Below are 25,653 nucleotides of genomic sequence, written 5' to 3'. Positions count from 1 at the left end.
AATTGTTGCTCGCTAAATTGTTATGACCTTCCTTCCTCCATCTCCCCCGCCCAGTCACGAGCAATAGAAATTAAATTGATTCAGTCTATCAGTGCTCTGCATCTAAGTGATTAAATTCAGCCACTAGAAAAATCTGTTTTGTGCTGCATCTGAGAAATAGAAGCCGTGTCATTGGATCCAATCTAACCGGCCTCAAACAGGGAGAAGGAGGGGAGGTGGGGAAAGTTAAAATACAGACCTTGTCATTGTGGTTTTATCACCAACATCATCTTTTTCTAAGAGAGGAGTTTGGTTACTAGATATCACGTTAAGGCCAGCGTTCACATTCAGAGACTTTTCACACAGGAGCATGCACGAAAGAAGATGCATTACTGTAGCAGCAGCAGCAGTCACTAGCATCTCAAAGGCAGCATTTGCATTAATGTTTATTCAGTTACTGTGAAATCTAGGACTGGGATTTCTATTGGGGGAAGGGGGAGAAGAGGACAGGAAAGACATCTGATCTTAGTTTTGTGTGTGTGAGTGTGTGTGTTTTTCCCCTTTCATATGGGGACTATAAAAACAACAGCTAACAAGAAGGCTGGGTGATTACCACGTTCATTCAGCTCCATCTTCAGATAACAGACTGGAAAGGAAGGAGACAAATGCTATGGCTAAGCTTGTGAAGGTGAAATTCAAAGAAGGTGCGGGAAGGGGGAAATTAGGAGCATGATCCTCCGCTAGTGTGAATCAGCCTAACTCAACTGATGTCAGTGGATTTAACAGTGTGGTCCAGTTGATAGGCAGATCAGACTAGGACCAAAAGACCTACTCCCAGCTCTGTCACTGGCCTGCTGGGTGACCTTTGGCAAGTCACTCCCCCTCTATGAGCCTCAGTTTTCCCATCTGTTAACTTTGGATAATTCCTACCCACATTTGTGAACTGCTTTAAGATCTGAAGAGAGCTGGGTAAGAGCAAGGCATTAATATCGGTACATGCTAATTTACACTTGCTTAGGGTTTTTCTATTTCAGAAAATTATCTTATATATGAGAGAGAGAGAGAGAGCGCATACAAAAGTAACTGTCTGAAAGCTGTTCATCCCTCCTCCTCTATACGTTTGTTTCCTGCATCTGCGGGATTTCTGGCACAATTATTGCTCTGACCTCATCTGACCTTACCCAAGTGCATCAAAGGGACCTCATCTAAATAGGTTATCCTCACAGAGGGAGTAAAGTTCAGGGGAAGCTGAGACATAAGGACCGCCTATGATTCACTAATGCTCCACAACTACCACCACTGCAAAAAATTTAAAATATCCACTTTGGTAGAGACAAAATGTTTTAGAAAGAAAAATCCTGATCAGGACCCTGAAAGTGCTGAATTCAGATACGGGGAATACATCTGGAAACACACATGCAAAATTGCTATGTCTTTAAAAAAAAAATTTTTTTAAATCACTCTCTGCTGTATTTTATTATCCTCTGGAGTAAAAGCAAAATGCTAAAAGTAATTCAAGTTTGGTTGGTTGGTTGTTTTTATTTCCACTCAGGATCAGATCTAGTCAATTACTAAAGTAAACTTCACACCTATTGAATTATCTAGGTCATTTAAAGTATTATATACTTAAATTAAGCTTGCTTAGAATAATTTACCTCTCTACCCAGACAAGACACTTCAACTAAATATGTTTTACTATATCCCCACAGCACTTATCATTCAACCTTGAGATCAGATGCCCTTCATGTCACCTCTGCAACACACCAAATCTTCTTTCTCCAAAACCCTTCCCTATAAAAAGGCTGATTACCAGAATACACTTCACTGGCTTCAAAATTTACCTACACCGGCTGTGGATATGGCCCTGTATTTCCAGTAGGGCCTTAACAGAAAGCTCTCATACCTTCCTCTTTTCACTTGCTTATTCTAGTTCTTGCGGTATCTCCTCCCAACATCCCATTAGGGTTTTTTTCTTTTAATTACATTTTCACATTGTCTGCACATTCTTCACAAGGTTCTCTTTCCAAGATCTTCTATATCCGGTACTATTATCCCTATCATTATGGACATTTAAACACACAGCAAATCACTGAACATCTGTCTGTCCACATTCCATCCCTTTTGCCATGTGTCAGCACTCAGCAGAGCTCTGTTTTATTATCTGGGATAATACCTGGAAGAGTCAGGGAGCCGCACTGTGATACAAGCTAAGCAGCATGCATAGTGGGATGTGGAGTGTTTTATTTATTTATTTTGCATTTTGGCTCAATGACAATTTCACATTAAACATACTGTTCTTGAGACGGTCATAAAAGGAATACAAGGCAAACTACTTAATTGCATGCAGGTGTGCAAACTCTCCCCCATGTAACATTCTCTGCAAATACATTTAAAGTAAAAATAAAACCTTGGAGAAATTATATAAAATAGAAAGATATGAGAGAGAGTCTCATCTTCCCTCATATATATAATATTATACATCCTGACATGATAGCTATGGATTAAAGCCCTGAACTGCAATTGTCAAATGAACTACAGAATTGTGGTCTGTATTATATAAAGTGAGACTGATCCCAAGAAATCGCAGTGATGAGTACAGTGTAAGTAACTAGATAACCAGATATAGAATAAATCACAGTGTAGCTACTTCAAAAATTTGGAAACACACCAATTTAACTGGTGAGGCTGAATTTAAAGAGATATCTCGGCTTTGCAGATCAAGAAGTACAACAACAAGCAGTGTAATTGTAGTTACAACTGAAGGCTGACTATTAAGAAACAAGACAACTGTGCAGAAGAGTCTGGATGAAATCTCCATCCTTGGAGGTTTTTAAGGCCCAGCTTGACAAAGCCCTGGCTGGGATGATTTAGCTGAGGTGGGTCCTGCTCTGAGCAGGGGGTTGGACTAGATGACCTCTTGAGTTCTCTTCCAACTCTAATCTTCTATGATTTTAAGAGTACAAATTGCTATTAACCATCATTTCCTTTAACAGCATGTGAATGTACATCACATACATGCATGTGTATAAAATTTACAGTCAGGTTGCTTCACAGGAGAAAAGTGGGTCCAGATAGGGAAGGTCCAAGTTTGTGCAGATGTTCTGTAATCTACCCAAGAGTGAGTGTTCCTTTTCAAGGTCTATTATTCTGTTTACAATTCAACGGGTGGAAACTTCTTTTTTCCCCACTAGTTAAAGATCACTCTTTTCACTACAAATTCTAGGATCAATTTCAATATACTCAGGAGGAGTTAATGTTTCCTCCCATAGTACCAAGCAGCAGGAGTAAAATTCACCCACCAATGTATCTGATAAAGCGCTACAAATTAATCTAGACGAACATCCTTGAAGTTTAACTACACAGCTCTAAAGAATATGGGACAGATTAGTTAATGTTTGGACAGCGCTTTGAAAATGTAAAGTGCTATTTAAGTATTATTGTTACTAAGCAGTCTGCTGAGAATGTCTCTCGCATTTACCATCTGGGGAAATAATGGCTTTAAACAGTTTGTTTGGAGTCCAAGTGCACTTAACTTTTTCCAAATATTCTCACAATCAGCCACAGATGGTGGGAGACCTTAAGTTCTTTCTCCCATTTCACCGTAACACCCAAGATGAAATTCGGGGGTGTGTGTGTGTGTGTGTTCCAGTGACAGGTGGAGTATACCCAGGACTTTAACCAATTACATGTCATGGCTGCAAAAAGTCCTTCTACCCTCTCAGCTGTAATGCACTCTGCCACTGGATTCCACTGAAGGCAATTCAAATATTTTTCTCTTACAAGCCATGGACACACTGGTGCCCAGTACTTGGCAGTGCAGCCTTCACCAAAGTGATCCCTGCACCCCGAAAACGTGGCCAAAACTACAACCCCAAAACACAATCCCTGTTCAGTCCTCTTGTCTATGTGCCTTATGCAAGAAAGGTAAAGGAGTTAGAGGAACTTCAAGAGGCTTTCATATCAGCGCAGAGTCAAAAGGTAGATCTTCTACCCTCTCAGCTATAATGCACTCTGCCAGTGGATTCCACTCAAGGCAATTCAAACGTTTTCCTCTTACAAGCCATGGACACCGTAAAATACTCCATCTCTCTCCCCTCGGTTTGATGTTCGGTTTAAACTGGGTGATTTGTTCCACATGAATATTTCAGTAGCACCATGAGCAAGTGAACAGATTTCTTCCTGAGCTGCAAGCAAGCTTGTTCAGGATACAACATGCGTGTGACCGACACCGATGCTTTGCTAAGCAACTTCTGTTTGTGGAGTCCATGATGGCACAGAGAAAAGACTTCAGCAAGACTTCAGAGCATGGAACAATCTTTCATTCAGCAGATTGTTTCTTTCGTATAGTTCACCAGCGCTTTATTTTTAATGCATCCTCAACTGGTGTAAATTGACACAGCTCTCAGCACCACTACAGTCAGGGTCACATGCATTTATCTGCGGCCGGTGTAATTCACCACTTACTTCAATGGAGCTACACCAGTTTTCACCAGTTGAGGTGCCGGCCCAATGTATCAATCGCATGTCAGACTTTTATTTTTAAAGCACTACAGACCGCTGCAAAATATTATATAACATTTAAAATGGCATGAATACACTGTTAATGCTACACAGCCACCAAAAATCAGTGCATGTCCCATTCTCCTTTCCCTTACAACAGTGCAGCTTCACTGACTCACTCTTGATTTACACTAGTGTAACTAGAGGTCAAAATCAAGCCTCAGTTCCAATAGCAACATTAGCTCAGCCACTTTGCACCTCCTTTATGTTTTATGGCACACATTTTAGGTCAAGTAAAACTCTATCAATCTATGCATTTAACGAGAAAAGCAGGAATAGAAAATAACCTACCTCTGAACCAACCAGGCAAAGCTAGTGTTACTCTGGAAACCTTAGCTTTCACATTTCCTGGTTAACGTGAATTACCATGCACCCATAACATAATGCATTTAGTTTCTTAAGACTTTTTGGGTGAAGAAAACATATCTTTAAGGCAGATCCTTATTTTCCGTAGTATCCAGAGAAACTTCATCAAAAATTATAGTCTCTCAAGGTGGGTCTATTTTTTGCCCTAACCTATTTGATTCAATGGCACTTTAAGGGACAGTTTGCATGGGATGTGCCAGACAAATTCAGATCATTGGTTTCTCAAGCCCAGTATTCTGCTTCTGGCAATTGCCAATAACTGTTGCTAAAGAGGATGGGAAAAAACCCTACTCTTAATGGTTCTAGCTAATGTGCATTACTGTACAGGATCCAATTAATACCTAGAGGGTTTTCATATCACAAGCATATTCCTGCATTCTGTGTGTATCTAAAAGAAAGACTATGCTGTAAGTATTAAGAATATTTTTAGCAAGTTTTGCCCATAGCTGGCTATTTGCATCATTAAGCATCAGTAGGTTACTTTAGTGTCCCTGATCTATTAAGGGATAAATCAGATGTGCTGTTTGCACTGTGAGAAAAAACGCACGAAGGAATCAATTAGATTTTTTGTTCAGAAACTTGGAGACTCCTTATTAGACTGCTGGGATACTTTCTATTTCACTTCCTTTTGAAGTTTCCATGACTGGTTAAGGTCAGTGAGTATACAGAGAGAGATTACTGTGGGAAAATAAAAAGGTAACATGCCTACAAGTATAACAAAACACTACACTTACAGACTTATTGTATGCACGTGCACCCACAAGATATATAGATCTATCCTTTCAAAAGTGATTAGCAATTTCCGGTGCCTCAGTCTTTGAGAGCCCACCTTTAGACACCTTAGAAGTAGCCTACACTTTCAGAAAGTGATGAGCAAATCCACCCTCTGAGAATCAGGCCTCCTTGAAATCTCTCAGGTTGGACACCCAAAATCATTAGCCACTTTTAAGAACTTAGACACATTATAATAAAGGCATTTACATACTGTAGCATGATACTTCCAAAATGTTCAAATTATGCCTGCCTCAGATACAGCTGGGCAACCATAAATGGAAGGAGATTGCACTAGAGAAAGAAGAGAGAAGATGATGGCCCTTCATGAAGTTAAAGATCTAAGAACTGCCAATGGCGCCCAAGGCTACAGAATCCCTAACCTGATGTGTTAAGAACAGTTTTTCAAACATTTCTCACTCTACCTTCCTGTTCCCTGCACAGAATTCTTGATAAGCTCTGTCACACATGGTCAGGCTGAGGGATGCAGAGAACCCAGCTGCTACCGCATTCAGATAACTGAAGAAACTTGCCATGTTCAGAACTCTGTCCCTGACAAAAAGCTGGGAACCCAACTTTTCTCGGGAACCGAACTATGTCTGAAACCCTCCTTACAACATTGGTCTAAAGCTGGGGCACAAGGAACAAAGTTAAACTTTTACTGGCAATTTCAAACACAGAAGGAAAAGTAAAACATTAAACAAAGTGAAAGGGATGACATCTTTCCCTGATACTGCCGTATTTAAGATGACACTACCCTGACCGCTTTAATTACACTTTGCTAATAAAAGCAAGACTCCCCACAACCTGGGTGCAGGAGAAGTAAAAGGGGTTGTAAAGCAGTGCTCACTAAAATAATCAATTTATCTCTAATCCCTCTCACTAAGAAGTCACCTTTGAGGACAGAGCCCCGGCATCCCAGGGTATGCGACTTTCAGTGTCCCGTGACACAAGGTCACATCAGCAGTGGGAAAGCGCTTCCTCTGTAAGGGGTGACTATTCTGACAGAGCGTCTGGCATGACTGATATTCAGGAACTCACAGCATCAAAAGACAAGGTCAAATTCCAGAGAGTCAGAAACCGAAGACAGAGTGATGCTTGTGTTGATTCACTTGCTTTCACAATCACCGGGTATTTAATCTTTCCAGCTCTTTTCATTTGACACGATCAGCTCCTCTGGAGCTGTCGCAGCCTGAGGAGCCAGCGGAGGCCGTCAAATAAATGAATCCAGATTTTATAAACAGCCATAGTAACTCACTCCCACGTTACGGTCTATTGTTAACTCACTCGCATTATGACAGGGGGAAGGGGAGTGTTAAGATACCAAAAGAAAAAAGAAAATTAAATGACAAAAAGCAGGGCTGAATTTCAGGGTTTGACTAAAGCACACAAAACTGCAAGTTTGAGCTGAAAGTCAGGTGTGCACGGGGTCCAGAAGAACCCAAACAGCCTTTGGGGTAACCTGAATTATTTCAAGGGTCCCTGAAACAATGCATGTTTTTTGCCTTTTTGGGGGTGGGAGGGCTGTTTGCACAGCAAGCAGTGATTTCTGAACTGAAATAACATGACATTTGGTTTTCACAGAGTATTTCCACCTTCAAGGATCTGGAACACATCTGGAAGAACAGGGGTAATGAAATTTTCAGCTTAGTACCTAACTAACTGATTTAAGTGCCCAATTCCCATTTTCAAAAATTACTTGGACACTTAGGAGTCTAACAAAGTCAATGGGAATCTAAGAAGGTCAATGGGAGTCAGGTACTTTTGAACATTTTACTCACTTTTTTTTTTTTTTTTTTTTTAATTATTATTGTTTTGTTCTGAAGCAGGACCAGATTTAGGGACAGGCAACCCAGGCCTGGCGTGCCAGGCTTGGTGGGCGCCGGGCTCGGTGTACTATTTTTATGGTTAGCAACAAAAAAGAAAATAGAATGTTTGAAGTAAAATGTTTCAGGAAACTTCAAGGAAACTCATATTCATCGGAAGAACAGACAGTGGGGTTACGAGGGCAGAGATGAGGTGATGGGAAAGTTGAAGAGGGAATTTTTTTGCTCACTTGTTTACACTCGTCCATCGAAGAAAGGTGCGGACAAATGAAGCACCACAAAAAGACCTGGGGGGGTTTTGTATGACCCTAGTAATCTGTTGGCGGAGTGGAAAACCCTTTTGAACAATTGTATGGAACTTCACAGGATGCTGACACATGAGGAATATTCAGAAGTCAATGACAAAGACCTCTATTCAAATTGGACAACATCCATCACATTTTGCAACATGGGAAGCACTCTCCACTCCAACTTCTCCAATTCATTCATGATGCAGAGGTGAAGGACACTTTTCCTAATGTGTGGATAGCTTTCGGGATTCTGCTCACACTGACTGTTACAGTCACGAGGGGTGAGTTCAGCTCTTTGAAACTCAAGGCTCATTAAAACGTATCTTCGATCTACGATGGCTGATGAGAGACTAACATTGCTTGCTGGTTGCTATTTTATCATTTGAAAATGCCATGGGCCAGTCTCTGGATCTCTCTGAAGGTATGCTTCAGTTCGCAAGGGCAAAGGCGAGAAAAGCGACCTTTTGAGCTAAAGGACTAGTAACATTCAAAGCTGTCACCTACTGTAATGCTATTTAATACTGCTCCACCCAAGGTTGATGCACAGTTCAATTTCTTGATGTTAATACATTTCAGTTATTCTTAAAACTAAAAAAAGTTTCTATAAGCTTAAAGGAAATGAATTTTTCTTTTAAATTTGCTTATATATGGCACGAATACAGATCCTAGCATGCAAATGTATCGTCTTATATGACAGGGATAAATCATGCATGCAAATCGTGCATCGAAGTCATGAAATGGGCTACAAATACAATAAAAAATAAGGTATTCAAAACTAACAAATGGTGGGGGGGGAGGCACACTGAAGATGCTCCCCGCCTGGGAGGTCATTTGGTCTAGGGCCAGCCCTGTTCATCAGCCCCTTAAAGCATGAGAAAAAAATACTATATAACCTGCCTTACTCCTATAATGAACCCTAGTCTGACAGGTCATACTCTTGGTCCGGAGTATTATAATAGGTAGTCTGTCTGCTCAAACACAGCTCAGACTTTTATTCCTACACTTCCCTCCCCCCCTTTTTAAGCTTAACTTTTAAAGGGAATTATATTGAACAATCTCTTTAATCCAAGGAGTAGTAACAGAACCACTCGCACACAGAGAGCTGGAGACTAAGGAACTGTCAGAGGAGGCAAAATTAGCAGGGCCTCATCCATGTAAAGGTGAATGTAGTTATTTAGCCTGATACAAAGAACAACAGAGTCCTCAGGCAAGAAAATGGCTCCATTGTGCTGGGTGCTGCACAAACACAGAGAGAGAGACAGCGTCTGCAACGAAGAATTCAGTCTAAATAGGCAAGGCTGACAAAGGAATTGTTGTTAGCTCCATTTTATAGACATGAGCTGAGGCACAGAGGGATTAACATGCCGAAGGTCACACAGGAAAGCTGTGACAGTGCCAGCAACTGAGTCCAGATCTCTTGAGTCCTAGTCGTGGGCCTAACCACAAGCCCATCTTTCCTTTCTTACTCCTGGCCTGTAATTATAGACCAGTCTAGCCCATATGCTCTGTCCTGTGGGCAAAACGATCCCACTCCTTCAGCTGCCACTAAATTCTGCAACATACAGCATGACCTGGAAATCGGAATATCGTGGAAGCTTAACGGCACACGCTGTTATGCAAACAACAACAGGGTCTGCTCATTACCCACTCACATTTCTCAACTTTGAATGTATGGCTAAATCAAATATAAATAGGCCCAACTCCACTTCACTGACTTCAATAGACTTGCACCTATGTAAGCTGTGAGGTGAACGTAGCCCAGATCTTGGACTGCCGGGAGAAAGGATTGCTGAAGAGATCACCCCCTGCAATTTAAAAAGCAGCGCTGGAGGAGTCATCAAGGACGTCTCTAGTCTGTTCTCCAGGATTTGAAAGATGAGGCCTTTGATACAAGGCCTCGAGTTTGAAGAAATTGAAAGCAGGGGGCGCACTCGGGGATTCCCTAGAGCTCTGGCAAGGAACTTCCCACCCCCACCTCCCAAGAGAAAAAGGATACCCTTAATATCAGGCAAGTCTGGAATGGGTTCTGCTGAATGCCTGTGAGGGTTTATGAGCATGTTTAGGCACTGCAATGAAAGATGATCGCACATTTCCATGATAAGCCACTCAGACTCCATCCGCGCTGGGGCTGGACGCATGCCTGCAGACACGCTTCTAACTACGGCTCAGAAGACTGTCCCCTGAGCAGCGTGGACCAGGTATGGAACCATTTTTAAATCCAGGCTTCTCCACGAGGAGAATCCTGGGGAAGACCCCATTGCCCTTGCCGAGGCTGGATTCCATCCAACATGATCAAGAATAGAAAATGAAACGGAGCCAGGAGAAGCAGAGACACCTTCTTTAGCCTGTCGGCAGTGGGAGTGAGCATGATAAATATTTAAGTTCACCTTATTAAGGAACGCTTGGCAAGTTGCATGAACCCTGGAGGGGTTAAAGAGAGATGTATTCAATATGATGTGAAAGTTAACGAGAAGCTTTAACCATAATATACGTATCATATAGGGGAAACTAGGTGAGGCCCCCATGGACCATTACATACGGCATGAAACTTTATGGACAATGTAATGTATTATTTTTAACGATTCCCTTGCCTAACACAGCCCTTCTCACCCAAAGGAGTTTGCTGGGTTTGCCGTTGTGTTTCAGCAGCGATACCATGCATCTCGTTAGGGTTTCGGTTTATGTCAATGAGAAAACAGTTTTTACAAGATTCCACCTTGTTAATATGAAAACAAACAAACTAACAACTCTCTGTCCCCTTCCCTCTCTCCCCCCCAAACTTGCAGGTAGCTACTGTACTGAGGTGCTCCGAGAATCTTGTGCTTTGCCATGGTTTACTTCCCCTGGTAAACAATTTATCTATAAACACAGCAGTGAAAACACGGGCACTTCTGCTAGTTCAAGTTTGCATTATCATCAGCCATCTCGAGGGAGAGCTAGGCCACAGAAATAACCAGCTGGAACATCACAATGATTGCCCCTGCAGGAGATGTATATAATAAAAATTGAAGGCTGCAGTATGAACTTCTCACATACTTGTCCTTTTGGTTTATTCATCAGAAATAATTATCTGTGCATGCGTTCACAGGAGCACATACTTTATGATGTACATTAAAATTTAATGGATTTTTAATAATACTGTAACTACAGCAGGAGCCAAAAAATGAAATTTAAGTCATACAAATTGTGTTGTGGCATTTGTGCCATCGAACAATGCATTGACAATGTGTTGGAGGAAATCAATTTCTAATCTCCCGTGACATGGAGAAAGCCAATTTTAACTCTGAGAGATTAGCTGAAAAGCTCTGTAAACTTTGACAGAAATTGGTCTAAGCACTAGACTGAAAGCCAGGAATTTCTGAATTTTAGTCATAGCCTTAGAACTGACACCCTGAGTGGCCTTGAGCCAATCCCTAAACTCCCTGCCTGAGCTTCCTCACCTGTAAAATGGGAATAAAACATGGATCCACCTCCCACTGGTGGTGTGAGAATTAATTTGTTGCTTATAACATACTTTGAAACTGAAAAGCATAATAAAATAAAACTACAAGCTTAATTATTGTAATTCAGAGGGGATGTGCTAACCTTCTTCCTAACTATACAGCAAAGCAGAGTAAACTAGGACTAAAATCCTCAAGGAGTACCTGGATCTCTTGTGTACTGAATGAATTCCAAAGTGATCTTATGTGCTTTATGTCCCATTCTGATGTAGCAGAGATAGAATGTCCCATTCTATCATGCCAATTAGACATACTTCCAGTGTTTTAATAAGCTATTGATGTGTATACCACAGTATTGTCAAATTTTATATGTTTAAAAAACCCAAACATCTTAAAATACTTATCTCAGAAACAAATTCCTTCTGTAGGAGAGACTGAAGCTCTCAAACCTCTTCTTGGAAGCTACCATACAGACAGACAGACAGCCAGTACAAAACACCGCGGTGTCACCCATTCCGAGATGAATATCTATTTATGGACCAAGAAATTACACATGTGGTGTCCTCACCAACAGTGACACATCTCCACTCAAGTGTGAGTCACCTACACACATAAGCACGTTTCCGAGAATAAATCTTATTTTCCAGAATTAAATTCCACAAACTTGGGACAAAATACCTACTTAAAAATAGTGTAGCAATGTTAAAAATACTGTACTAGGCACCAAGTCTCCAGATCATAGGACTTCATGCTTCATAAATCCATGCTACGACTGAAAGCATTTCGGATATGGAAGTTAGACAGTCAGAGGCACTCTTTATCAACCACTGCTCAAGTCACAAAAGTGCTATTGTCGACAAGGCGGCTTTCAGAATTTTCTCTGTGATGCATGCTTTACAGAAATATATGTGTACCCCTAGTAATAGGGAAAACTCACAGAATGAGCTAAAAAGTAATTGCATAAAACGTAGTGCTAAACAGAGGTTTCGAACCACAAGGTTTTTGAGAAGGAACACTGAAAATGTCAGCATGGCTGAAAGACATTCACCAGTGGTGAATGTCAAGTAATAAGCTACTGTTCTACAGATGCAATAAAAAAAGTAAAGGGTATTTGGGTAATGGGACCAACATTACAGTTGTTGATATAATTTATATCTAGGAAGGGGGGAGTAAAAATGGAACAAGTTCAAACTTCTTTTATAGTAATAGTCTCCAGTTGAGCATAATCACCAAAGCTACAGTGATAAGATTGCCAAAACTAGACAAACATCTGTGAGATGAATTCATCTCAGAGGGGAAGCCAACAGCTTGTTATCATTAAAGAGGCGATGCTCTCTCTGCGTTTGAACTGCAGGCCGCCTTGTTACTGCGTTTGCTGAGGCAATTGCACCAGATGTTGGCAGCTATCTTCAGATGGATGACAAGCACCTGCTGTTGGGGAAATTAAATGCTCATCAGCCTTTTTTACTGGGGAGGGCGTGGGGGAAGAAAAGGGGAGTGGCAATTGTTGACCCTTCAAAATAAACCTATTTCTATGAAAATGACAGTGAAGTGCGGGCTTGCCAAGAGGAGAAGCAGAGTGGAAATTCATTGGATAGCTTCCATCGCCTCTGGTGAAATTTGCTTCCCACCCTTCCAGTTTTAACAATTAACACGGCACACATTTGAACTTGTTAAACCACTCCTCTTGGTAATAGAGTCAACAGCAGAACCCGCTCACAGCAAAATCACCCACACAGCAACTTCTCCGCAAGCCGAGCGTCACGCCATTAAGCAGGTGCTCCACATGTTGGAAAGTTTGCTGTTTAGCATCTTGAAGCAATGTAGCCCCACCAGAACCAATGCATCCAAGATCATTTTAAAACAGATGCTTGAATTGATATTCAAAGTAGTATCACGTTCATGCCAGCACAAACTCAGCTTTGAAATCAAAGACCTGCAACAGAGATTTGCTTGCAGTCTCCTAACACCAACTACTTCTTGTACCCGCATTACTGTTTAATTTTCAGAGCCTTCTCTTCAAGCATTAGATAGCTTTTGGATATGAGGTCTTGTAAAGTTTAAGACGGACTTCACAAGTCATCTCTAAAAAAAGAAGTACAGATCAAGATCCATCCAGCAAAGAATAAGTGCTACTCTACCCACCTTGTGGACTAGAAAGCTACAATATGAAAACGTGAACCCATTTGATATTAGACAGACAGCATAATAGAACTGATTGCAAATACTCCCTTCCTTTAGTTTATGGGTTGAATTACCAAAGTGGTGACGTGATAGCAGAGATATCTAGCTATATATTGTGCCCCTAGATTATCTAGAGTCCATTCCATCTTTCAAAAACATTCCGCCTGGGAAAGTAAATTAGAACCACCATTGTTAATTGCTGCTTATGCAAAACCTCTTGTGAACACCCATGATCCATCCATGAACAAGCATTTGTTTGATCTAAATTGACGACATGCATTCTGGATATCCTTCAGATTATGAGGCAGTTAATCCTCATTCTGTTTAGATTATCTAAATTGGCTCTTCATCTGAGCTACTTTGTCCTTGTCCCAATTTCTGGAGATTTATAGATACATATACTGCGCTATATACATACTTTAAAACACACCTCTCTCTCTCATGGACCCGGGGCTGGGACATATAACCCAGTTCTAGGTGGTTATTGATGTTTCTAAAATGAAAAAAAAACTAAACAAACCTTTTTGGTTCATATATTCCTAAATCTTCTCAATTAGTCATTTTAACACTACTCAGCTTCAACATTTACTGAAATACTCCCAGCTTCACATTTCTTTCCAGAAATGCTAAAAAAGCCCTTGACAGAGTTCTACATGTGATAGTACTGAACTTAACTGTATTTCATGTTCTACCTATCTGTGCATGACTAGTGCAAGTTCAATTAAATTGGCCATTCCTGAAGATACTGTGTCCAAACAGAGCAGATACATATTTTACATCGAGAACTCACTGAAAATTATCTGTTTAAGATTTTCAAGCAATGATGGGGCTGGGCAGAGCATCACAGAGCTGTTAGAGAGAGAAATAAATTCTTCTGGGCAGCCATCGACTGAAATCCTTCTCTACTCATATACCACCATTCACTGTACACAGCCAGTTAAATAGGTTATGAGTGAATGATTATGGCCATTCGTTTGCATGTGGAAAAAGTGTCGTTATACCTCTTTCCAGTAATGTGTGTTCCTTTTCCGTGTGAGTCAGGAATTATTTATCTAAGCTCCCCGCAGGTATTCTGAAAAGCCCTGCTCTTGATAGTGCTCAGCTCAGCAAAGCTACATTTTAACAAAAAACAACATGCCTTGGATCACAGGATGTTAATATGTCTCATAACATGATGGCATCATGGTCACATGCTCATTCTCTAAATTGAAGGTGTTCTCCACCCACCCCATGTTTCATACAAGAGTGCACACACAAAACAAGCAGCTAGAAGTAGTATGTTGCAAGCTGAATTTACACTACCCCAGGTATCAAGTAACTGGTGCTATTTTTTCTTAATAAATCAATGTTAAAAGAGAAGTTTTTCCAAAAGCAAAGCTTTGGTCTGGTCAGTTGAGGTTAGTAAAAGAATGAACGGCATAATATTCCAAACCAGGACTGTTGCGTAAATGTGTAAGGGTTGCAAAGTCCACCTATCAAAACACCTTTCTTAAGAGGCCAAGCATGTTGCACTTTCAGAAAGGCAGGTATTAAAATGTGGTTTCGTGTGGTGGCATGGTACGTACCAAAAACACCCAATGGAAAGTATTAGATGGTTGATAACAGATCATTCCCCTGTCTGTCTTGATAACTACCTGGGATCTGTTGCCTTATACTTAGATCATAAGCTCTTTGGGGCAAGGACCATCTTTCTGTTCTGTGTCTGTACAGCACCTAGCACAGAGGGACTCTACACCATGACTAAGTGCTGCTTAGAGCTGCCACAATAGTTTTCTTTCAGTGCTGCACATGGTTTTGCTCTCTGGAGCTTTAATTTGGGAACAAACAAGACCATTTAAGAAAAATTTGACATTGTGACAGGGTCAGAGACCCTCAACGAAAGAGAGTAGTAATGTTAGTGTGAAAGTACTGAAATTTTTCGCCCAATATACAGTTCACAACGTGCTTGTGGCCTTGGAAAAGATACAAGTCGCTAACTAAACGGCATTGTGTTTCTACTGATAGCAATGCATCAATGCCTGTAAATCTATACACATATACTAATTTCACTTACAGGGCAAACCAAGTTGGGGGGAAAAGCATGAATTTATTCCAAAAGCTGTTACTGACACAGGCCCTCACCCAGCAACTGGAGGTGTAGGGGGTATAATGCTAAAGTAAATGAAACACAAGAAAGGGGACTAGTGACACTAATGTCAAGTAGGGCTGAGTTGATTTCATTTTTAACCAGGGAAAACCTGCCATTTTTACACTGAAATGAGCTAAGGGACCCAACCTGGAGAGCTACTTACAGCCATGATTACCACCAGACCTCAACAGGAGTTCTCTGTTATAGCAGCACCCAGAAGCCCCAGCTGAGATCAGGGATACATTGGACTTGGTGCTGCATGTACACATTAGTAAGAGAGAGTCTCTGTGCCATAAAGAATTTGCAAGGTAAATATGGATGATGAAGCATGAAAAGGGAAAGAAAAGCAGAGAGAGATTAAACAGCTTGCACAAGGCCACACTGGAGGTTTGTGGTAGAGTCAGAAATAGAACCGAGATCTCCTGAGTCCTGTGCCCAATCAATTGGACCATACCAAGTCTTAGTTTTAAATCGTGATAATTTCCTCAACCATTTAATAAAAAGGAAAGAAAAGGGCATTTCCAACTTTCTTCAGAGTTCTGATATAGCCTCCCCCACTTCCCCAGCAAATCTCACACCTTAACGTTTCCTCCTTTTCTAAAATCCAGCTAGAAATCTCTGACAAATATGTAATTTGTAACTTCCCCAAAGCATGTGTTTTATTACAGACCACCTAAAAACTGGCTTCCTGCACACAAGCATTAGTTGAGAGAATGAAAAAAAAAAAATTTTTAATGCAATGGTCAAGTTTTCTGGTTTATTAAAAAACATGGTAGTGGTGGTGGAAGAAATTATAAAAGATACATATTTTAAGTCCAAAGGGATCACTATAATAATTTCATGTCAACGTAAAATCTTAAAGGAGTGTCCATATTATCCCCTTAGCATAGCAAGGAATGAATACACAGATTCTGAAATCCAAAATACTGGAAAATACTGAAAGCAAATGAAAAGAACACAGCAGGCAACACCAAGCAGGACCAAACACTGTTCTCTAATAGCCATATGAAAATATTCCTTATAAACCTTGTTTTTTAATTGCTTGGAGCTTGTCCCAAAATTGTTGAACAATGGTGTGTCAGTCTCTTTATTTTAAAGGTTTGTAGTATTCAAATTCAGCAACTGGATGACTTACTGTCTGCTGAAGTAAACCCCGGTCAATTTAAAGAGGAAGGAAGAAGAAGAAAATGAGCTAAACGCTATTTAAGGTTCAGCCAGATAGCTCATGATTGCTTCTGAAGGCAATGGAGAGGGTAGCAGCAGTCCAAAACAAACAAACAAACAAACAAACCAACCAACCAAAACATCAACACATTCTGAACTTTACTGCATATTAAAATCTTTCTGGTACTCTGGCTATTACAGATTAGAGTGTAAATAAAGTCCGGCCCTGCCCTTCTATTTTACAATATGTAACTAATTCATAAATAGTGGAAATACTACACTGAAAATTTAACACTGTCAAATCAAAAAACAACTTCTCAGTGGAGCAACTACAAAATAAAACAACCATCTATCCTATTGACCACAAAATCTACATATCAGTGTGCAACAGAAGGAACAATACAATTTGGACATTAGTCTAAATGAACTAAGCTTTCACTTCTATAAGAGCACGACTCTTTGCTCCTCCAGACACTGTTACATGGAGTCTTCAAAAATCCCCCTGAAATGAACCCATGGAGAGAAAGCCTTCTTTTTTCATGCTAACAACTCTATTGTAATAACATCTTCAGAGGCCATGCCCAGCGTCTTAAAGAAAAGTAAACCTTTGGAGCATTTACTTCTCCATTGGTGCATTAACTCGTTCAGACCCAGACAGCCTTGCCAAACGAGGAGCTCTCTTTCATGTTTGTGTGTGTTGTATTTCCACAGCTGTCAAAAAGAGAAGCATGTAGGAAACAAATTATGTAAACTACCTGATTAGGATAAAATCCTTAGTGTAGATAACTCCCCTCTTCCATCCACCTCGCCTCCAGCCCCACACACACACCAGTGAAAAACAGGAGAAAATACAGGGGTTTCCTCATCTGTTACTCACAATACTTTTTAAGCCAGCAAAAAGGTTAAACAAGTCATTATTTGCATTACTCTCTTTATTCATGTATCTGATACTGTATATACAAAAAAGAGTTACCTACAGGGCACTGCTTCTTATATTTTGTTGTTTGCAGCTTATTTGGTTTAAACTTGAATATTCTTGCAATACGATACAATGCTGTGGCTATGCTGAGATATACCTGAAACAAGGACAAGGGCTTAAGGAGGTATTCTTCTCCCACACAGTTTAACTATAATTAGCCCACAAACCAAGATTATAAAAGGAAGATATTATAAAATTAAAATCCTTTGAAGCACAATTTTTTCATGAAAAACAGTATCCGAAGATAAAGACCATTACTCAACCGGCTTATTTTGTTCCTGTAAGCAAACAAGCAATTGTATGAGATCCTTTGAGATTCAGAAATCCTGATGTTTTGAACTTACCTTATCTTAAAGCCTTCCTGAGGATCCAATCTTTGCAAAACAAAGTTTGAGCACGTCTACAGTTTGTCTGAGACACCGCACATAAGCCAAGAAAAGAAAATGAATACAACACATAGAATGGATACACGCTGTTCTGTTCCAATTTCTGAATTAAATTTAAAATACAAACCTGACTGCCAGACTCCTCAAATATCTCATTTTAGGAAAGCAATAAAAATAAGGAGGAAACAGAACAACTGGACCTGCTTCAAGATTTTCAAAGCAAATAAAGCAGACTGGGCTAGCAAAATTAACATGGCTTTTCCAGCAATTTTTTAGCAAAGATTTCAGAGAAAAGTTTAAAATCTCAACACGTGAAATGATTTTGAAAAATATTTTAAATCTCTTTGCCATAGAAATATTCTAAATATTTTTTTTTAATTTATTATTTAAAATATCCTTTCCCACACACAGGATAGTAAATGTATATTTCTGAATAGGGTAGTCATATGTGGCGATAGCATGCATGGACAAATCTGGAAGATTTAAGCAACCAAAACATACCTGTTAAGCAAATGTGTGTCCCCCACTGTCCTGGTTACCTAGGCTGAAAATACTGTAGCCTTGTTATTCAAAAGATTGTTCCCACAAAAACCAAGTTCAGCATTTCTATAAGAAAATTTTTACTCAATTCCCTTTCAATGATTAGGTCAAAAAGTGTATCTAGAGCTCAAGCACGTTAATAAATCTATTAATGGACAAATATGACATTTTAACATTCTTAAACTCAAATGGTGTTTCTGACCTAAATTCTCAGGTTTGGCTTTTCACCACTCAGAAACAGCTAAATCGCCAAACAATTTTCTTAAAGGTAACAAGTAGTTAGGGTACAGAAAAGGGTTAAAATACCATGTCAAACAACAAGTCTTGGCACTACACCAGAGGGGACATGGGAACCAGGGCAGCTGAGTTATAAAGGCCCAATTGTAGCAGCCCACTGGATTGGAAATGACTTGTAGGCCTAATGAAACAAAACTTTGGCAGTAAAACAGAATGAAAGGAATGAGACAATAAAAGACAGGAACAAAGGGAGCAGAGTTGTTTCAGCTTAGCAAAATAAGCTCACTTTGTTGTTGGGAAAAGCCAAAGCCGATTAGGATAAACCAATGACTAAGCATAAGTCTTCCAAACTAATTACACAGTTCACCATGTGAAGAATAATTGCAAGTCTCAAAATAAGGACTACTTTACTTTCACAGGAGTTCTATAAAGCAAGCATTACCTAATAAAAAGCTGAACCATAAGAAGTCCCTTATCATCAGTAGCTTACGGCTTAAAAGGTGCACAACATGCATGTCCTGGGAGAAGTATAATTCATTAACTTTTAGGGGCTTCCTTCTTCTAGTCAAAATCCTTTAAGAAGCTATTGCTTTTGCTTTTTTGAAATGATACTAGAGTCTTAAATGCTCCGATGCATCCTAATCACAGGACAGTGAAGGAAAAATAGGCTAGAATCCATTAGCAAATGGCATGGTTTTATTCGTTTAAGAAAAGTATAACATAGTTTAATTATCGACAAAAGTGTTGATAATTTGGACCAGTTTCTAAGCTCAGACAAATGTGCTCAGAGAGAGAGCGCAGAATTTCATCCCATGGGTTACAGCATTGATTGGGATTAAAATTCCAATAGCATTCTTTTTCACTCGGGAGATGGGGGTGGCAACACAAAGAGGAAGGAAGAGGGAGAGAATGGCAGAACTTGGACTTCCTTTTAATTTTTTTAACTCCCCCCGCCATAGGACATTCTGGCTTAAATAAATTAAAAACTTTTTGTTCCTGGGCAGCTTTTCACTTTTGCCTCTGGACCCTCAGGACAACGCTGCAGCCTCTGGGTTGTAAGCACTGCAGGGCAATGTATCTTTAAGTGTTTTAAACCACTTTTACTGGAATTTTAAAAGATCACAGGAACAATCTTATCGAGCCTAGGTGTGACGAAAGCACGTAATGTGGAGGCCAAAACGGACAGTGTCCTTTTTAACAGAAGTGTATTCTATTTTTCCACTCTCCCGCATATTAGTGTTTGGACTCTCAACCCTACGTTCAGCAGACACAACTGACTCAGTTCAGTAAGCGATGCACCTCTAGTTCCAGCACCTACGTGCAAGCACCCCCGCAACGCAAAGAACCACTGCCTACACTAGTGTGCAAGGCCCTGGACTGGGAGCAAGCCACCCATGCACCCTCCCAATTCCGGGCTGCTCCGTGAAATAAAATAAATGACCTCGGGGTTTGTCTCAATTACAGCAGCCTGTCCCCGGCTGCCAATCCACCACTCTGCCTCCCAACACACCCGCCCGTCCCCACTTCCGGCACACTCCATGTGCCAGGGCCTGCAAGGGGGGCTCCTTAGAAGGAAGCTTTAGTGCTGAGTTCCTCTCTCCCTGTGCTTGGGGAATCCTCCAGATCCAAGGCTTTCAGAGCCGCTTTTTCACAGACCTGACCCTCTTACTTAGTGTCACAATAATTATACGTAATACCTAGCTGCTATACTGTGCATTTCATCAGTAGATCTCCAAGTGCTTTTTGGAGAGAGGTCGGAGGAGAGGTGAGGATCTCACCCCAGGGTTCTATCCCTGACTCTAACACTCACCTGCTATATGATCTTGAGCAAATTGATTCTCCTTGTGCCTCTGTTGCCCGTCCCATGCTTTGTCTATATTGTCTATTTAGCTCGTAAACTCTTCGCAGCGGACACACTCTCCTACACCTTTCTACAGTGCTTAGCATAATGGGGATCCAACTCTAGGTACTGTCATAAAATAACCAGCAACTGCCACCAACACTGCAGAAACTCTGCTTTCTCATTTACCCAGAAAAAGGCTCATCTATTCTATATCTAGTCCTGAGCTTGTCACCCCTTGAGCAAGTCAGCCTTTTTGTGCCAAAGCTCACTAAGTTTATAAAAGCTTCTGTTCACATATTCAGTATTACCTACCCAAGTATTCAATAATCATGAGTTGGGCCTCCCCCAACCCCAAAATCATGAGATTTGTAAATAATAATAAATTTTGTGTTCTTTTTCTTTCTTGTTTTTGAGCCTTTAGGTTACATTTTCCAGCTTTCCTCTGCAACCACCCTGGCTAAAACTGCCATTATTTGTTAAATGAAAGATTCTCACAATTCCAGGGCTTTAAGGAAAGCATCATGAGATTTGCAGTAAAAAAAATCACAAGAGTTAGCACCACTGAGTATTTGGAATGCTAACTGGCAAGCCTTTTTGTCACAGTAAAAGCAGGGAGATCTAAACAACTGCAGGGTGTTTTTTTTGTTTGTTTTTGTTTTAAAGTTTCTGTCACTGAACATGGAGAATGGCATAAATAAAACACTGTAGGTCCCTTCCTACCAACTGTATTTAAACTAATGAATGATACACAATCAGTTTGGCCCACCACCTGGTAATCATCTTATCGTCCAGGTGTATTTCTAGAGCAATGTGAAGTTATTGAAGCAGCCACCCATCCGTTGCTAAGTTTCTCTCTGCAACAAGCAAAAACAGGATTTCTAGAAACACATCACTGGTTAAGTGTTTTTTTCCACCCCAATAAATATATCAAATATTTGAAAGAAAGAGGAAGCAGCTGGAGTCATTCTTATCAAACCTGGGAGGCGTCTCAAGAATGTTCATTATATAAAGCATTTTTGTTGCCTATGAGGAGAAAAGAAAGTGCTCAGCAACTCAAATCCCTGAAGCCACCCTGATGATCCATCATGAAGTATTATTTGTATTAAACTACAACCGAGAGTGAGGCCCCACCCCGCAGAATTTGTCTGTCTTTTCTATTGAGATTGTGAAGGGTAGGAGAGAAATAGGCATAGGCACAGGCACAGAGTAGGAGATCAGCTTGCCCAAGGTCACACACTGTAAGCAGATAGATCCCAGGTCTCACATGCTAGTCCACTGTCCAATCCACTGTATCACATTACTGGGTCTTAAAGTTAAGTGTACTGAATGCCCACAAACCCTACTAGCACTGACGTACTGGTGTGACAGGTACTCAACGCCTCTCAGAATCAGGCCCTTCCACAGCAGCACCAGATAACCTCACATCTGAAACACACTCCACCTGTGAGGTTAGCCTTTGTATACCTTGTGTACAACAAGTGGATAAACTGAGACACAGAAAACTTAAATGTCTCACCGAAGGTCATGCAGCAAGTCATGGTGGAGGCAAGACTTGGACTCAGGGGTCTCTTCTCCAAGCTGCATGCTCTTACAGTTAGTCCACTGGACTGGGAAGCAGAAAATGAGGGTTCGGTTCCCAGCTCTTCCCTAGACTCCCCACAGACCTTACATAAACCACTTAACCTTTCTTTGCCCAAGTTCCTCATCTATAAAATAAGGATAGGGCTTTCCTACCTCACAGGTTTGCTGTGAAGATAAATGTTGGGGAGGCACTCATATTACAATGTCCGGGAGTAGAGAAGATCCAGTTAACAAAAAATTGCTGTATAACAGAATAGTAATACTTAGTTCTTGTATAGCACTTTTCATCAGCAAAATAGAACACAGCTCACCTGAGGTCCAGTGCTCTAATCATTAGGAATTACTGCCTCCCATTATAAAACACACCTGTGTCCCTTCAATGGTGCATTAATCTATTTGGTCTAAGTACTGATTCAAAGATGCTTATTGCTGTTGAAGGCTGGAGCTACGTCATTTAGATGTGACTCATTATGTTGGGTGCCTCCATTTTTTGGTTCCCAACTTGAGACACTTTAAAAGGACCCAATTTTCATGAAGTAATGAGCTCCCACCTTCAAAAAATTCAGGCCCCTCTTAAAGGTGTCTCTAGTCAGGCATCCAGATTTTGAAGCAACCAGAATCACCAGTCCCTTTTGAAAACCTTGGCCAGGTTGTCTGCATTCTCAGAGACTGAGAAACTGCAAGCATGAAACTACCAGATGGCAAAATTAAAAGACTATATTAAGGGTGCACTCAGGCAATATGCAAAGCACATACATCAAAACTATTATTAACTTCAAAAAATACAGGTTAGAGGAGTTCTGCCATTTTGATAATGACTACAGAAGTAGCATCCAAAAGCTCATGTAATCCTTTAATAAAAGGCTCAGCAAGCTGTAAACATCCTGCCGGAATTGAAATTTATTACAGTATTGAAAATAAAATGAATGGTTTGCAAAACAACTCTCAATCCAGCCTAGGAACAATTTATAAGCACCACGCCTCAACCCTCAACAAAATAACATGTGGCCAAGGCTCTATGAGCACCCAACAGGGACTGAGAGCTGCTCTGCTCTGGGGAACCTGCTGGTCTTCCTCCAAGTCTACAACCAAATCATCAATTATTGAGCAACAAAATCTGGGAATTCAGTTGTGTGGGCTATCAGGGATTTAGTGGCTGTCAATAGCTGGAGGCCTGAGATACCGGGGCAATGGAAATCCATTTATTTTCCCTTCTCTTTAAGACCGGCTCACCCAGGCAGGCCAATATAAAACAGCTGTCATGTTTCTAGGATGTGGCCCAGACCATTGCTAATGCATCGCAAAATGCAACCTGCTGGAGCACTTGGTTTACAAGTAAAGAACAATGGTGTAAGAATCCCCAGTGAGTTATGATGGTCACTGCAGGCACCAGCATTCGAAGGCCATCATATGGTGATGGATTAACAGCAACAAGATCTTCCCAAAGTATTTGGACTGATTAAAAAAATAATAATAATAAATTTTAAAAAAAGGGCACCTATCTGAAGCTCGTGGCGCAAGCTATAGCAACAAAAAATGAAATAGCAATCTCTCCACCCTGACCAGAACCAGTCCCCCATGCAACACAAAACTCTCCTCCCTCACACAGATCTTATCCCTCCACAGCTGTCCAAACAAAGAGATGCACTGTGCAGCCAACCCTGAATACCAAAAGAGCAGAGATATTTTCTTGAGCAGGAGGGAGCTGGTTCCAAAGGGGATAGTCCTCCAGAGAGATAAAACTATCAAGCCCATCCCTAGAAAAAATCAAGGGGATCCAGCTAAAATGCCTCTGCTGATTCTGCAGTGTGGCAAGGCGAGAGATGCCGTCTGTTGGAGAGGAAGGTCCCAAGTCATTTAGGACTCGCAATCAAAAGGAATAGATGAGGTGGGTTTTAGGCACAGTACTTAATTTCAGAACGAGAGAGATAAGGAGGCAAAAAGATGACTAGTGAAATATTCTGCTTTGCTTACCTCACCTGCTGCTTGTAAGAGCAAATTCAAGAGTAACTTGTTTAAAGTGTCTGAAAGAAACTTCAGCGAGATGACTCCTAAGTCTCCCAAATGGATTTCTTGCACCAATCAAGAATCACAGTGAGGAGATCTTTGCCTAATGCCCATGGATAACAAGGGAACGTTATGCTGGCTTATTAAATTGACAGAAGGCTGTAATTTCTTTAGAGCAGGGTCATCCAAACTTTGCAGCGTTCAGTAACTTTCCAGAAGCTAGAGAGTCCTAAAGTTTGCATGACTTAATTGACCCTTTGGGTTTTCAAGTGAAACTGCTTCAGTTCTCTTTCAGTGACAGGTTTGGAAGAATATAAATTAAAACTGGAGTATCCCAAAGCCCGCTGGATAAACTTGCCATTGAATAACCTCATCACATTACTTCTGACTTGGGCGCCTCCTGCCAAACAAGGCATTTGGGGAAGTGTCCTGCCTTCTTTTGTAGGCTACAGGTGTTAAAGGGACAATCAACTTGACACCTAGTCAATTAAGGAACAAAAAGTTAAAAGTCCTTCCAAGTATTATACATGCCCCCTGAATCCATAGATTATAAAGCCAGAATCCTGCTGACAGCTTTTGTGGTTTTACAATCACATTTCCCTAATTTAAATGGCATTGCTGTGTGACTGCAAAAGGAGGAATGGAATGACGGTATTGTGCCAGAAGTGAAAATGACTATGTGCAAAGAACAGTAAACAAAATGGGGGAAGAGAAAAATATTCTCTCTGGTCATTTTTCATTATCTTAAGAGTTATTTGCAAGAGTTGCAGGTAAAAACAATTTCAGACAGATGTGAGATTATTAAGCTAACAGGTGTCCTTTAGAGCCATGGATGGCATTACCGATTCAGCAAGCTGCTTTTTTGTGTGGTTGGGGTCATTGCCACTTTGGGCTTGAAATTATCTGTTCAAAAAGTCTCAGGGATTCAACTGCTCTACAACAGCTTCTCTGTGGTCCCAATCCTGAAACAGAACCCTTGTGGACACAGAAGTCCTCTCATACAGAGCCCAGTTTAAGTCAGTGGAACCCCGTGCTGGCACACAACCCTGTCTGCAAAGATCCAGTTGCAAGATTGAGCCTATATTTGTTCCTGTCTTGAAAACATCCTTTTCCAACATTCTGGTAGTTTCAGGTCTTCTTCAGTGGTCCTATGTCACTCCACAGTGTCACATGGACATAACGTCCATAAAGGATCTTGCTCAAGAAACTTTTTAAAAGAAAATTCAATAGACATTCTAATGTCACACACAAGACTTCTGTTGTTCCTAAGGCTCTGTTATCAGCTATTGTCAATCACTTATCCAAGCACCAAATTCTTTCCTCAGATTCACACAGGGTGACCAGATAGCAAGTGAGAAAAATCGGGTTGGGG

The 25,653-nt window shown here is 40.7% G+C and overlaps 1 protein-coding gene across 12 annotated transcripts in view; it reads right to left on the bottom strand.

The window, feature by feature from the left end:
* The window catches only part of MSI2 (musashi RNA binding protein 2), a 364,912-nt gene that overhangs the window by 236,684 nt on the left and 102,575 nt on the right, over nucleotides 1-25,653 (bottom strand). The gene's annotated exons all lie outside the window — the stretch shown is intronic.

This window comes from Emydura macquarii, unplaced genomic scaffold (genome assembly GCF_026122565.2).
Source record: "Emydura macquarii macquarii isolate MOO-44397 ecotype Brisbane River unplaced genomic scaffold, CSIRO-AGI_Emac_v2 contig_450, whole genome shotgun sequence".
Lineage (NCBI taxonomy): Eukaryota > Metazoa > Chordata > Testudines > Chelidae > Emydura > Emydura macquarii.
Note: the sequence above shows the minus strand (reverse complement) of the source record. Positions and strands in the feature narration are given on the sequence as shown.